The 15,120-nt window shown below is 38.1% G+C and overlaps 1 long non-coding RNA gene across 1 annotated transcript; it reads left to right on the top strand.

Moving 5' to 3' along the window:
• Nucleotides 1-7,657: 7,657 nt before the first annotated feature.
• On the top strand, nt 7,658-14,501 carry LOC145684743 (uncharacterized). The gene is made up of 3 exons (XR_014131380.1): nt 7,658-7,985; nt 12,328-12,454; nt 13,788-14,501. It is a non-coding gene; the product is annotated as an uncharacterized LOC145684743 (long non-coding RNA).
• The last annotated feature ends 619 nt before the right edge of the window (nt 14,502-15,120 follow it).

Below are 15,120 nucleotides of genomic sequence, written 5' to 3'. Positions count from 1 at the left end.
GACACCGAAAGAGAAAGCCAGAAACAGCTGTTAAACTTAGAAAAAAGAGTAAAAATTGTCGAAGTGGGAACATAAAACTCAAATACAACAAATACGCCGACAACTAAACGTTCACCACGCCATGATCTTGGTGTAGTGGTTAAGGTGCTGGCTTACAAATGAAAAGAACGCGAGTTCGAATCCCCATCAAGGACGTTTTTTAAAAATTTTGTTAATAATACATACAACTCATGAGAGATGGTAAAAGAGGTCGTATTTAGTCTTTCGTAGCAATTATTATTGGTAATGTTTAGTACTGATAATACCTTTTGTCTTGGCGTATTGCTTTTATTCTCTTCTTAATTTTGAAAGAGAAGAATATCCGAACAAATGCCACCAAAATTCCTCATATTTTGAATGTAAACGCCATTTGCAATTAGTAAACAATAAAAATTGAACGTTCCGATGTAGCTGCAAAAAGTAAAAAGAAAAACATGGACGTGGAGTGTTCGAATCCATACTCATGGTTATTAAAAATACAATATCTACATGCTTTACACCTCCCGACCACGTTTCTACGTTAGCAATTAAGAGGTTTGTGTTAGGGCCCGGTAAGAGGTTAGAGCTAAATCATGTGTTTAGGGCCCGGTTTAGCTCTGACGCACTACAGGTGCGAGCAGTGAGCAAAACACCTTTTCTCTCTCCCTCTGTGTGTCTATTTATCTATCTATCTGTATATATATATAACGCTATTTGTGAATGCCATAACCACCCTAATTTTCAGCGGATTGAGACGAAAGTTGGCACAAACATTAATTGTTGAAATATCTTGATGAGTTCGTTAACCAGAATAATCAGATGAAAATGTTCAAAATGGTGGCCCTTCAAACTCTTAACAACTTCCAAGGGAACCAAATTTCGCCTAAAAATAGGTATTCAGAAAGTTTGAATAACTTTTCCTCTTTTACTGAGATATTTGTGTGCAGGGACTTATTGAAATATTGGACCCGATTAATCGCATAAAGAAGGTTCACGCTCTTTCGCTACGGTCAGGCTTTTTTTTTTTTTTTTTTTGCAGGAGGGAGTTATTTTCGTATCGGAACAAGATGATTGTTAGTGATGATATGAAATTACACATTGAAAGTGAAGTAACTTGTGAAACGTGTTATTTGACAGAATAAATAATAAATGTGCTTTCCCCTAACACAGAGAACTGTAAATCATGTATTTCGAGTTCGGGAGCGTGAATGGGGAGGAGTGTTATTTGATTTGCTTTTTAGTAACACATTGCATTGCAAATAAAGGTAGGCAACATTAGTGGTAAGTAAAATATTATAATAATAATAATAATAATAATAATTATTATTATTATTATTATTATTAATAATAATAATAATAATAATAATAATAATAATAATAATAATAATAATAATAATAATAATAATAGGTGTTGTTTGTGGCAAGGCAATATCTTCCTCAATTCTTCTTCAAACGTAATAATTGTAACGCCATATCTCCCTTACAAACAAAATATTAGCAATTTATATCGAGAGAACGGGAAATTGTAGAGTGATGGGAGCAACGTTGGACAGTATGCACTCATAGTAATCAGAAAAATAAGCGATTTCAATGCAAAATGAACGAAGAGTCATTGTCATGGGTAGTCATGGAGCCACGGCAGAGCCCTCTTTAGGCAAAATGTCGATAACTTATATCGAGAGAACAGGAGGTGATAGTGAGATGGGACCAACGTTGGACACTGTGGACCCATAAGGCGCATCGAAAAAAATTAGTGGGGGGGCGCCAGCCAGCCTTATTTATTTCCACATAATAATATAAAATTATATTGTCGAAATACACACACGAGTTAGCTAGTAATATTTGACATTATTATTATTATTATTATTATTATTATTATTATTATTATTATTATTATTATTATTATTATTATTATCGACAGCGTCTTTTCATTACGTGTGCATGTTTGACATGAAGCCAAAGAGAAAATCCATCATTCGTAGAAAGAATAAGAATAGTCAGTTACTTTAACTGTGAACGACAGCGAAAAATACGAAAAGAGTGATTAGCTGTAGCGAAAAGAAACAATACTTTCTCTGAAATGGATAAAAAACCAAGCCGAGATAGATTCGAACTCGCATGGAAGGCGTGAAAAGTCAGTGCTTTGTCCACTTTTTTTTAACTGACTCACCGAAAGTGTTTCAGTAACTTACTTATTGCTAATTTTACTTGCTTCCCTCGTTTAACTTGCTTCTTCTAATAACTTATAACGACAGAGACACGAACACAGAAACATAAGGAACAGTTAAAAATCATAGATGCTCTCCCGCCGGGAATCGAACCCGGGACACCAGACACCGAAATCACACGCGCTAGCCACTAGACCAGAGGGGAGGGCACTGCTCACTCTCTGTGTCGTTAGGGATTACGACCACTGTATTGCCAGCTATCACTTCTGTGGGTTGTATACTATGATCACATGTTTCTTCTTTGCTGGAAGAGTTAAACCTACATTCTATATAATACATGAGGTATTTAGACCTACATGCTCTTCATATAATGTAATAAAAGGGTCATGCTGGGAATAAGAAAAAGAACATTCCTTGGACAAAACGGAAACTATTGGCATCAGAAATATTTATCTACGAGGCATGCGCAGTAACATAACTCAGAATAGTTACTGTTTAGTTCAGTAATCGAAGAAAGGGGTATAAAAAAGCAAATATGTCGCGTCAACGAGATCGACCGGAGTTGACAGAGGCGGAAGCAGATGTGTAGTAATACAACAACTTGGAAATCTTTGAGTTTTACGTCCCACGGTTATGCCGGTTAGGCTAAAGGAGACGGTGATGATGAGTAATGAATGAAATGGTGGAATGAAGAAAGTGGGAGGAAACGGGAGAACCCCGAGAAAACCCACGCACACGGTGGTTGTCCACCACAAAGTTCACTTTGCGGGGGCTGGGATCGAACCCGGGACCCCAAACACCAGAGGTGAACGCTCTACCACTGAGCAACCGCGGCCCCATACAACAACTTGGTTAAATTGATAATTGGTTCTTTATTCTGTAGTAGATCGTATCACAACTTTACGGGAGAGCAGAGAAAGACTTACTAGCGCTGTCGTATAGTAAGCTTTAGTAACACGATCATATAGACACAAATGGATGTAACTGTGAGTACTACAACTTGGATTTAACGAAGTCCGTTTAGATATTCAGTAGTTTGCAGGGTTGTATAAGACACAAAAAGATAAGACACAATAAAATTCTTCATACCTCAGCTTCCAGTAACTAGATACATGCAATTTCTGGTTAGATCCTGAAACTGCTGTCGGATTTTAATACATGACGTATTGCAGGATACAAAATGCTTTGCATTACTTGTTTGTTTGTAGACAGCTACTAGCTTAGTGTTCTGAAAGGTTGTGTATAAACTACGGATAGCCAATTCCTGAATTGTTACTTTCCGGACTCCCGAAGGTAAAACGGGACAAATTCCGGAATTCGGAAAATTCCCATTTTGGAATAATTCCGGAATTCGGAAAAATCCGGAATTTAGAAATTTCTGTTTTCGTTAACATTCCGGAATTCGGAGCAATCCGGATTTCTTCGAAATCCGGAGTTTTTCTCAATTCCGGAATTTTCTAAATTCAGGATTCTTCCCGAGTTCCGGAATTTTTCTGAATTAGGGAGTTTAACTGAATTCCATAATTTTCCGAAATCCGGAAAGTGAAAGTTCCGCTTCCAAAAAATGAATTTATTTTGGTTAATATGAATCGTGGCGGAAATAAGTCTTTGAGCAGGTAATGGCGACTGCTTTGAAAGAAATGGGGTGTATGAGAATTCAATCTGTCATTTTTGTAGTTTCGTGTGGAGAAAAAACAAACTTGTGAACCAACGGTTGAAGAAAAACAGAAGTTATTAATGTAAACTTTGCCGACATCATAAAAGAAATACGAAAGACATTTTGAATCGAAGAAATATAACATACAAGTTTGCAAGCGGAGACAAAGAAACCTAACGTAACCAGACTAAAGATGAATCGTTTACCGCGTAGCGATCAAGGTCAAGCTGTTTTCGAGGGCAAGTTTCGAGTTGAGTCGAGTTTGATAACGGCTCGCTCGCGCGTTCAGTTCGTTTTAACTCGTTTTGAAATAATGGCCTGATTAGACTGGAATTGCGAAAGCCATGAGAAATGTAACCAGTAACGTGGAATACTTTTAGTGTTGCTCACGACAGGGGTGCGTCTCGTCTCGTAATTTTAGTGCATCTCGTGGGGCAATTTTAGTGTATCTCGTCTCGTCTAGATAACGAGAAGACAAGAGTTTTTTTTTTTTTACGAGACAGCCTCAAATGTCGTAATCACCAATATAAGTATATACAGTAGTTCTTAAAATCAAGGCTGAGACCTGCACTGTCGAATTCTTGAGCCCAAGCAGAAGACCAACTCGGGTAGTGATATCAACCGGCTCGGCTCGTATCAACTGAGCGAACAGCTCGAGTCGGCTCGGTTGGGATGAGCCGATGACCCGAGCCGGCTCAGTTAGAACGACATTTGAGCTGAGTAGATGGCTCGAGCTTTCTCGGTTCGGATGGGTCCCCTACTCGGCTCATGTGAACCGGTTCAAGCCAGCTAAGTTGAAACTAGTCCATCGGCACGTTTCGATTCACCTGAACTAAGCCGATGGCTCAAATCGGCTTGGTTGGGTGAGCTGTTGGCTCGGCTCACTTTTCGGTTCGGTTCGATAGTGAATGAGCTGTAAGCAGAGCCGCTCGAGCCGTTGAGAAGCCTAAATCCGGTCCCAGTTGTTTTGAACATGTTTGGCTGAAGCCTATAACTTTTAGTGTTGCCACGAGACGAGACATTTCTACACGAGACACGAGACGAGACAGACTACTTGTCCCGTCTCGAAAATGAAAACGTTGGCTGGAATGGCCAAGATTGAAATTGCCAGTGGTCATATAGATTGCAAAAGGAAAATCCCCTTTGTGAGAAAACATGTTGAAAAGCATTCATAGAAAAGTGTCCTCTGTCTATTAAATGAAACAATCGTGATACATGAGCCTCCAAGAATATCATCCTTAATGTCTTGTCCCCAATTCCCCTTGCTGTAAACTGAGGAATTCTCATATTTTTCATTTCTGGCTGGAATGATGCCAAACAAAATCAAAGATAGAGAAGATTTTTACAAGGTCAAGAAACCGAACTACCACCACCATCTATTCAATTTGAAAACTAGGTAAGGTCTACATTCATTACAGGCTGTAGTTGAAAGTTCTGGCTGAGATGGCGGAAGAGAACAGAACAGACTACACTTGTCTTTATTCTCTGGTGGCGGTATTCTTTTTGCTATATGAACCGAAAACGGCAATTGAAGTATGTTATTTTGCAACTAAAATTTTGTCTTCTCTCTATTTCTCTCTCTCTCTTTCTCTCTCTCTCACACACACATACACATAAAAACACACTTTTACCATTTTACTAATCGTTCGCTTATTATACAGCAGTCATGTTGTAAAATTCACCTCTTCTTTTGGAAGCCGGGCGAAGGACAAAGAAAGCAAAAATATTGTCGACAAACCCTTCAAATTGTTTGCTTTTAGGAAATTTATGGTACTAACAATACCACTGGAGTTGAAGAGGTTTTACAGGGGGCCTTCCTTTTGTTACGCCGAAACGTTTGATCTGACCAAAGTGCGAAATTGCCCTCTGCTTCCATGTTGAGAAGAGGGGAATACTTCCCTTTCCTAGTGAATAATATTCATTAGAACCTGAATTATCTTCAAAAATGGTTTCTTTCAGGCGCATAAAATCTTTCGAACTTGATAAATGTAAAGAACATTTGGTATAATATTCATGGAACTTCGTTGAAAGCAGAAAATATCATGAGAATGATCAGAAAATATCATGAGAATGAGAATTCGAACATTGAAGAACATAATTAACAGAAAAGAAATAGGATACCCAAACCATATTTTTAAACCTGCTATAAAATGTATATCCTATATTTTTACTAATTCCTTACTCCCATGAAAGTATCCTGGGGAGGATATTATCTCCAATTTTTTCAGACTGAAATCCTTTTATTTCGTACGATTTCACCCTGACACAATACGAAAAAACAAATGCTGTTAAAATCCATACAGATTACCCTTCCGGGACTAACTCGGGGCCTTCAAGCCGATGGTCTATCGCCGCAGACCGCTCGGCTTGGTATGAAGATGTACGTTGTATGATTGCGAATAGATCACGACAATATAAGAAACTTTAATCCAAAATGGCCACCCAAAAATCAACTTTTTTTTAGACCACTAGCTAATCTGGGTGTACTGTCATGAGTTCGTTACACAAACGGGGCAACCACCACATAGTATCACACACCCCGCGGTTATGGGAACAGATTTGAACCATGGAGGTGAAGACTGGCCGCAAGCATTCTTTCGTCCGATGTGTCGTTCAGCTCCCATTACTATGAAACTTTAAGTAGAGCTTACTGTGCAGTAACATAAAATTTCAATCAAATACTTTCCATTACTCAATAAAATTATTTGGTTCCGAGCTTTTTTTGTAAATAATAATAATAATAATAATAATAATAATAATAATAATAATAATAATAATAATAATAATAATAATAATAATAATAATTGCAACAAATCTAAACATGCTAGAATGGAAAGTAATTTTTGATTGGTATGGTTTAACACTGTGAAACCTAAACTGTGGAATATATGAAATCAAAGTGTACACACATATCTATCTCTCTATTTATCTATATATCTTTCCATCTCTCTCTCTCTCTCTCTCATATATACAGACACTATAAAGCAAGTGGGTTGATAGTATACGGTAGTGTCGGGGATGGTGACACCTTTACATCGAACTTTACTTGTCGTGTAAACATTATTTGACATTAGTGGCTTCATCTTCGACGTACCTATGAGCAATTTACTGTATAATCATGTATTAAAACTCGTGAAACAAATTTCAATGTTTCAGAATGTAAAAAAAAAAAAAAAAAAAAAAACAGGTTCGAGAAGCCTCAGACAACTAACAGCAGAGATATATTATCTTGTAAACTATTTGTCCTTGCCTTGTGAGCTTATTTGAATTTATTTTTAAGACCGTTAGGCAACTTTGACCGAATGGATGATGATGGGGAAATTAGTGGAATGAAGAAAGTAGTAGGATACTAGACAACTTCGAGAAAACACACACATTCGAAAAATGAAATGAAATTAAATGAAATCTTTGAGTTTTCCGTCCCACGGTTAGGATAAAGGAGACAGTGATGATGAGTAATGAATGAAATGGTGGAATGAAGAAAGTGGGAGGAAACGGGAAAACCCCGAGAAAACCCACGCACAAGGTGTTTGTCCACCACAAAGTTCACTTCGCGGGGCTGGGATCGAACCCGAGACCCCAAGCACCAGAGGTGAATGCTCTACCACTGAGCCACCGCGGTCCCCACACACATTCAATGTTTGTCCACCACAAAGCTCACATGGCACTAACCGAGATCGAACCGACTACCACATACACCAGAGGTGAAGGCTTCAGAGTGTAGCTAACGTGACATTTCTTGTCTTGTGTGTTCTGGGTAATACTTCCCAAGTAGCACAGTCACGTCATAAACACGTCTTTTTTGGGGGTTCGAATTCAAAATGACGTCTTTTGAAAATTTGGAACGTCTTTATCACGTACCAAAATGGTAACAAAAATGACGTGTCAAACATGACCTAAATTGTACGTGTTTATCACGTGCCAGAATGGTACAAAGAATCACGTGTCGGACATCACCAAAAATAGACGTCTTTTTTAGGTGCTAAAAAGCGCGGACGTTCCCCGTACTGTAACTGCAGTTTGAGCAGTGCATGCTGGGAATCGTGAGCCATTTGCGGAATCGTGTTTTGATGGTATTGTTTGTGAATATAAATAATGTGTTTTGTTAAAGTCACCTGTGATAAAGGTCAGCTTTAAGACAAGTAAGTATAATTCCTATCCTATTCCTATCTAGGTGCATTCTGTGTAAAATTCAGCAGATTGAGTATTCTACGGTTTCTTATTACAGTGTATTAAAATACCGTAGAAAGAACGAGGATACCTACATTAGGTTAACATTTGCAGACGCCTGTATCAAATTAAATATTTTAGGTAGAATACTATATAAAATGTTAATAGTGAAGGTAGTAAAATTATAATGTATGTGTTTTTATTCTCAATAAACCGTATATGGGAGTGAGTATGCATGGGAAAGTATGTCATTCTGTGGTGCAGTTTTATTATACAGATCCGTAGATTGTAAAATATACGAAAAAAATTGGACAAGTCTTTAATTTGCCTATTTCATGTCGAGAACAGGACCAACCAACCTCCGCGGGGCTTCTAACCCGTTCCTACTACTACTACTTATACTATGAATCCGTATAATAAAAGCTGCACGCATTGTGGTACTATTTGCCAAGGCGAAAGACTGATAAATACAAGCAAACAACGAGATGACAGTAAGTGTATGCTTTTGGAGGCATTACTGGAACAGACGGTTCTACTAAATTTTAATACGTTTCTTACATTTTCAGGTTAGGTTAGAGCATTGTATTTCCTATAGCAGAATATGCACTAAATGAGGAGCTCCATTACTACTTGCAGATTGACTTCACGGGGGTTAGTGTAAATATAGAGTAGACGCATGGAGCAAGGTTCCAGAACACAGGTACCCCTTCCCGCTTAATTGTAACAAAGACAGAAAACAACGTGCCGTGCGGGGCTCTAACCCGCCTTCACTCGCTGACGCTCGCTCAACAATACTATGTGAATTAAATGTTAAACTTTGGTACAGAAAAGAACCAATCTAGCTGTTAACCTATATGAGGGGGGACTTGTGTTCTAGAACCTTCCCGACGCGTAGCATATTAAGTACAGTGCATAAAACACGAAATAACTTTTGCTAGGGGCCCACTAAAAAGCACAAATGCATTCTATTGGAATCAGTGCAGGAGCACAGCAAGAGGGCCCGAGCGGCAACGAGGGGGTGCGTTCGTAGGGAACAGGCACGTCAGCGACGGGGACTATGCGCGTAAAGAAGGATAATGGAAAAGCATACTTACGCTTACAATGATTTCACTATCACTCAAAATGCGGCTTCACTCGAGCAGACGGTTCTACCAAATATAAAATTTATAGGTAAAATATTATAAGAAACATTTTTCGTGAAGGAATGAGAGTGTGAATATAAGTAATTACTGTCAGTGTACAGCATATTGAAATGAATTTTAAGTGATCAGTGAAAGTATTGCATATGTAAGTGTGGTCTTCCACTATTCTCGTTTAGACGTATATTCCCCGTCGCTGACGCGCCTGCTCCCTACGGACGCATCCCGTCTCTGCCGTTCGGACCCTGTTTCTGTGCTCCTACCCCTGCTTTTTAGTGGGGAGCTGAAATAAATTGGTTCGTGTTTTATTCACTGAAATTGTTACGCTTTACGTCCACGCTGTATTTGTACTGAGGCCTGAAGTCAATCTGCAAGCACTAATGGAGCTTCTGATTTAGTTCATGCTCTGCTAAAAGAAATGCATTGTTCTAACCTGATATGAAACTGTAAGAAATATGTCAAAATTTGGTAGAACCGTCTGCTCGAATAATGCCCAAAATTCGTTTCAATTTGCTGTGTACTGACATTCACACTTTTATTCCTTCACAAAAATATATTTCACATCGTATGTTACCTATGAATTTTCTGTTAGGTAGAACCGACTGCTCGAGTGAACCTCTTTGGGAAATGACCCTCGGCAATTGTTGCAATGCCAATCGTGTATGACTTCAAAGTTAGAAACAACGAGCCCTATGGAAGTTCTAACCCCTTCGCTCACTCAGTTATGTTTTGTTTAACCTTTTGTAACACTACTGTCTTAAATCTAGTGAAAAAATCCACAAAATAGATGAATATTTGGTAGACCCGTTTGCTAAAGTAGTGCCCCCATTGTATATGTGCATAATCAGTGGGAGGATATTACCCCAGTTGAGACAAGGTGACCAGAACTTTTACTTTCAGAAACGGGACGCATACGAATCGGCGACGGGGGGTGGGGTGACTTCCACATTGCATTTTGGGACTCAGCAGTGTTTTCAATTTACAAAATACAAAGTAAGAATGATAACACAGCGTTTCTATCTTAAGTATTACCCAACAATACTTTTAACTACTTCAACACTCAGAATTCCCACTCAATTTCCACTTGAACCACAGAACACTCAATTCTCATTTGAATATTCAGAAGTTCTAGGCACGGGTGAACCTTCCCAGTAAGTGTTGGTACGGAAGAGTGTAGAATTAGCATTGGCTATTTATATTTTGAATAATAATTACGGGACACCTGGGTCGTTTGCTTAAAAACGGGACATTTAGGCGTCCCGTTTGAGAATCTGAAAGAAACGGGACAACGGTTGAAAATAAGGGACTGTCCCGGCCAAAACGGGACGTCTGGTCACCTTGAGTTGAGAGCACTTTCAAACTGCAACCATCGCCCTGCTGCACCTACACACCCTCACAAGACACTTGGCTACCGTAACTGTGCTACAGAATTCGGTGTGGAAATCATAATAATGTAACGGGTTTTTGACTGTTCGAATATTTTGTTCATTAATTGAGTAGACAGCTCCCTCGCATTTTAGATTACAGTACTTACTCCAGTGCCAGCATGTGATGATGGATACTTATCAATGTTGCCACTGAAGTTCAAAAAAATATATTCCAGCTCAATTAAGTATCCTCTACATGACTATATTATTATGATTTCCACTGCTAATCGTGAAACGATTCAAAGGAAACCAAATGTCTTATTAAGGGACCGTGGTTGGGGGCTGGTGCTGGTTCCAGTCAGATGTGTTTAAGAGAGCTCTTGACATAGGGAATATCCTCCTAATGTTTATGCACACATTAACAACGGAAGTCTCTTTGGGTCAAAAACCTGCTTTCAGGTGGAACACCAATTCCTCATCATTAAAAAGAAATGAAATTAAATATTTAGTTTCACGCCCCAGGAAAGGCACCGAGCCTAAGGAAGATGGTGATAATGAAATGTGAAAAATGGTGGTATGAAGAAAGTGGGCGGAAACGGGAGAGTGTCGAGAAAACTCAGGCACATGGTGTTTGTCCACCACAAAGCCCACTTGGCACGAGCTGGGATCAAACCAGGGACCCCGCACTAGAAGTGAACGCTCTACCACTGAGGCACTGCAGCCCCATCAGTAAAAAAAAAAAAAAAAAAAAAAAACATACCTCATTGCTTCGGGGCTTACATATCTGCTGCCACCGAAAGGAAGGTGTGTACACAACAGGGGCGTATCCAGAGGTGACGACTGCCCCTCCCAGAGTAGGATATTTTTTATTTTTTTAAAAAAATAAAACCTACCCCAGAATTGGAGCTCTTGATTTTTTCAAGCTTGTATTATAAATGTAAGATAAAAACTTTTTTTTTCTTTCACGTTGCAGAATTTAAATGAAGCAATACATAGCAAGAAATTACTTGCCTTGGTGTTTTTGGTCAGAAAATGTCCGCGTTCGAAAACGCAGGTAGTCATTTGTGTTCTTTGTGTTCAAGATGCTATATTTTACGCTCTCACTCCGTTATCAAAACCGATCCCTGCTTCTTATGGGGCCGCGGTGGCTCAGTATTAGAGCGTTCACCTCTGGTGCTTGGGGTCCCGTGTTCGATCCCAGCCCCCGCCAAGTGAACTTTGTGGTGGACAAACACCGTGTGCGTGGGTTTTCTCGGGGTTCTCCCGTTCCCTCCCACTTTCTTCATTCCACCATTTCATCCATTACTCATCATCACCGGCTCCTTTAGCCTAATCGGCATAATCGTGGGACGTAAAACTCAAAGATTTTCCGATCCCTGCTTCTTGTTAACAACGGGCAGACAATAATCCATAAAATCTATCTGTCCACAAGTTTGTCAATATTTATTTTGCGTATCTTTCCATTTAAGAAGTGGCCATTCCTGCATCGAGGTTGGGACGATTTCGGACTCTTCTTCACATCTTCCTTTACGCTGAAAATATCCAGAACAGAAAGCATGTGAAATTTATGGCTGATATTTTCCTGCCAACTCATTTTTCTTTCTATAAGCTCTGTTTTTTTTTTTTTTTTTTTTTTTTTTTTTTTTTTTTTTTTTTTTTTTACAAAATGTAGTAAAAACTCACTTTACTGTTTACATAAAATTAAACTGCTTCATTTCATGTTAAATGTATTTAGTCGTTGTAATAAGCCTAGGTGTAAATACATGTTATTTGCCAAAATAAGCCTTGTATATACTCCCACTTTCCAGAGCGTGTGGCCAATGCTCCTGCAAATGATGAATTGATCAACAGCAGACCACCTGACCCCTTTCTGCTCGTCGAGCTGCTCTAGAAATATCACTGTGGAGGATGACATACATACCAAAGTTGCGACAGGTGAGTTTTTGACATGTTATTTTATAATACCCATGTAAGAAAATGCCGAGTAAGAAGAAAAGAAAGAAAGTAGTAATATTTTATTAGTACTTAACTAAAATAAAATAATTGTTGAACAAGGCAATACTTTTATATAAATGAAATATTCAATTTAACGTTCCACGATCAGGCACTGAAGCTAAGGGAGTCGGTGATGATGAGAAGTGAATTAAATGGTGGAATGAAGAATGTGGGAAAAAATTGGAGAACTCCAAGAAAAGCCGCTTGAAGTGAGCTGGGATCGAATCATTGGCCCCAAGCACCAGAGGTGAACGCTCTATCACCGAGCCACAGCTGCGCCAATTTTATTTAAATGTAACTGTTTCAGCAACTACCCTTGTCTTCTTCAGATACACTCTATTTATTTATTTATTTATTATTTTAGATTTTTAAAGGTTTCCCTGTTTATTAATTTTTATTCCTTCAGCAATTATTTTATTTGACTTGAGTATTTATATATAAGCAAAGCTTTAATATGGAATGTATCACATGTTATAGTGTTCGCGCTTTTTTTTTTGAATGGATAAAAGTACTCCTCCCGAAAATATTTTTCTCAACAGAGGGGTAAAATATAATTTTCACCAAAGAGAAGTTATTATTATTATTATTATTATTATTATTATTATTATTATTATTATTATTATTATTATTATTATTATTAATAATAATAATAATAATAACTGCCGCAACTTCTAACCCTGCTCAGAACAAATAATGTGACGATTTTCACCCTACTGCTTGTGACAGAATTCTGGTTCTAGAAGTCTTATTTTTTAAAAATACTCCAGTAACAAGTGAGGGGGCGTTTGCTCACAATTTTTTTACTTTTCGGAATACATAAGTTATACACCATTTTGTTTGTATCAAATCGTATCAATATACTTGATCGTCACTTTTAGCTCACATCCTAAAGTTGGTCTTGGAGTGGCATTTTATATTGTGAGCACATACGTAATGTAGCCTTCTATGAGTGTTTCAGAATTATTTGTCATGTATCTGTATATACAAAGTCTTATATCCCCCAACTTGTTTGATCCTCCTGAACAATCAGAGTTAACAGCTGCAATAAAATCAAAAGTTAAGCTATTACAGAATAACTAAAATTAATGGTAGTTTAATTTCGCTGTTTGGAAGGCCGTTAAAAGTGGGACTTCATGCAAGCGAGTGCAGTAACTAATCGTTTTATTGTGTATTGATTGTAGTTACACATGACGTATTGTAATTATTTTTTAAAATTTTCTCCCCACCTGAAAAATTGCACTATGATTGTTCATGATTTTTTTTTCTGTTTCAGTGTTCCTATCTGTCATCGTTGGGAGGAAAAGGGACCTTTCTCTGATGCTTGGTTTCCAAAGAGCTGGCGATGGAATTTAACTCCCGCGGAAAAAAGAGCAAAGTTCACGTTGTGCAAACTAGCCTTAAAGACACTTATCATTCGTGAGTAAAAATAAAGATCTTCAAATGAACAAATGTCACAAATCTTCAAAATGTTAGCAGAAAGATATTCACTTCCATCTGCCTTGTTGTTTGAGGATGAAAAGGATTCGGCATGCTTGAAGCATGTTGACCTGTTCCTCCTCGCTTTGTTGGAAATCAATGTAAAGGCATCTCTTTCGAAAACTAAAAGATGGAAGAAACTGCTACTGGTATAATAGATGGGATAATAAGTGGGATACTTACCGCAGTCCCCATTTTTAACCTACTTAAGTACGTGAGGCTTTTTTGATATGATGCTGCATTTCTGTACTTTCAATAACTATGAAAGGTGTTTTCCTTCATACGAAATTTATAGAAAAATTTGATTCTTTTTATTTTATATTATTAAAAGATCTCTGTAAGTTTTAGATTATAACCAACAGATTTGCATTGTCTACATATTTCTTGTTTGTATTACAAATAATAAAGACAATCAGTGTTTCTTGTTGCATTACAAATAGCATGAATGTTATTTTATACGACAAAACGTGCACATTATACATATAACTAATAAATGTAGAATTCAAATTAATGGTTATGTGTTTTCGCTTTCATCCCTCAGAGGTTAATTAATTTTAAGATGTACTTTCTTTTTCGATTTTTCACCTCCAAAATAAAGGTGTCTTAAATTGGAGTTATAAAAGTTTAGTCCTAAATTTTGCACTGTCAATAAAACCCATTGTTCTTGTGTATGTGAGTGTGTGTTGGATGTGGGTGGTTGTGTTTGTGTATGTGTGTGCGCATACTAGCGTAATAATGGATAGCTATAAAATTTATGGAAGCACGTGTTGTACCGTAATTTCATTAAGAAGAAGGTACTAGTAAATACACATGAATAAATTCCAGTGACGAAATGAGTGGATTCTTCTTAGTACTAAGGGCCGCGGTGGCTCAGTGGTAGAGTGTTCACCTCTGGTGCTTGGGGTTCGGGGTTCGATCCCAGCCCCCGCCAAGTGAACTTTGTAGTGGACAAACACCGTGTGCGTGGGTTTTCTCGGGGTTCTCTCGTTTCCTCCCACTTTCTTCATTCCACCATTTCATTCATTTCTCATTATCACCGTCTCCTTTAGCCTAACCGGTATAAGCGTGGGACGTAAAGCTCAAAGATTTCATTTCATTTCATTTTCTTAGGACTGTAAGTACAATGTTCC

The sequence above is a fragment of the Thermobia domestica genome, chromosome 5 (assembly GCF_964235325.1).
Source record: "Thermobia domestica chromosome 5, izTheDome1.hap1.1, whole genome shotgun sequence".
Taxonomy (NCBI): domain Eukaryota; kingdom Metazoa; phylum Arthropoda; class Insecta; order Zygentoma; family Lepismatidae; genus Thermobia; species Thermobia domestica.
Note: the sequence above shows the minus strand (reverse complement) of the source record. Positions and strands in the feature narration are given on the sequence as shown.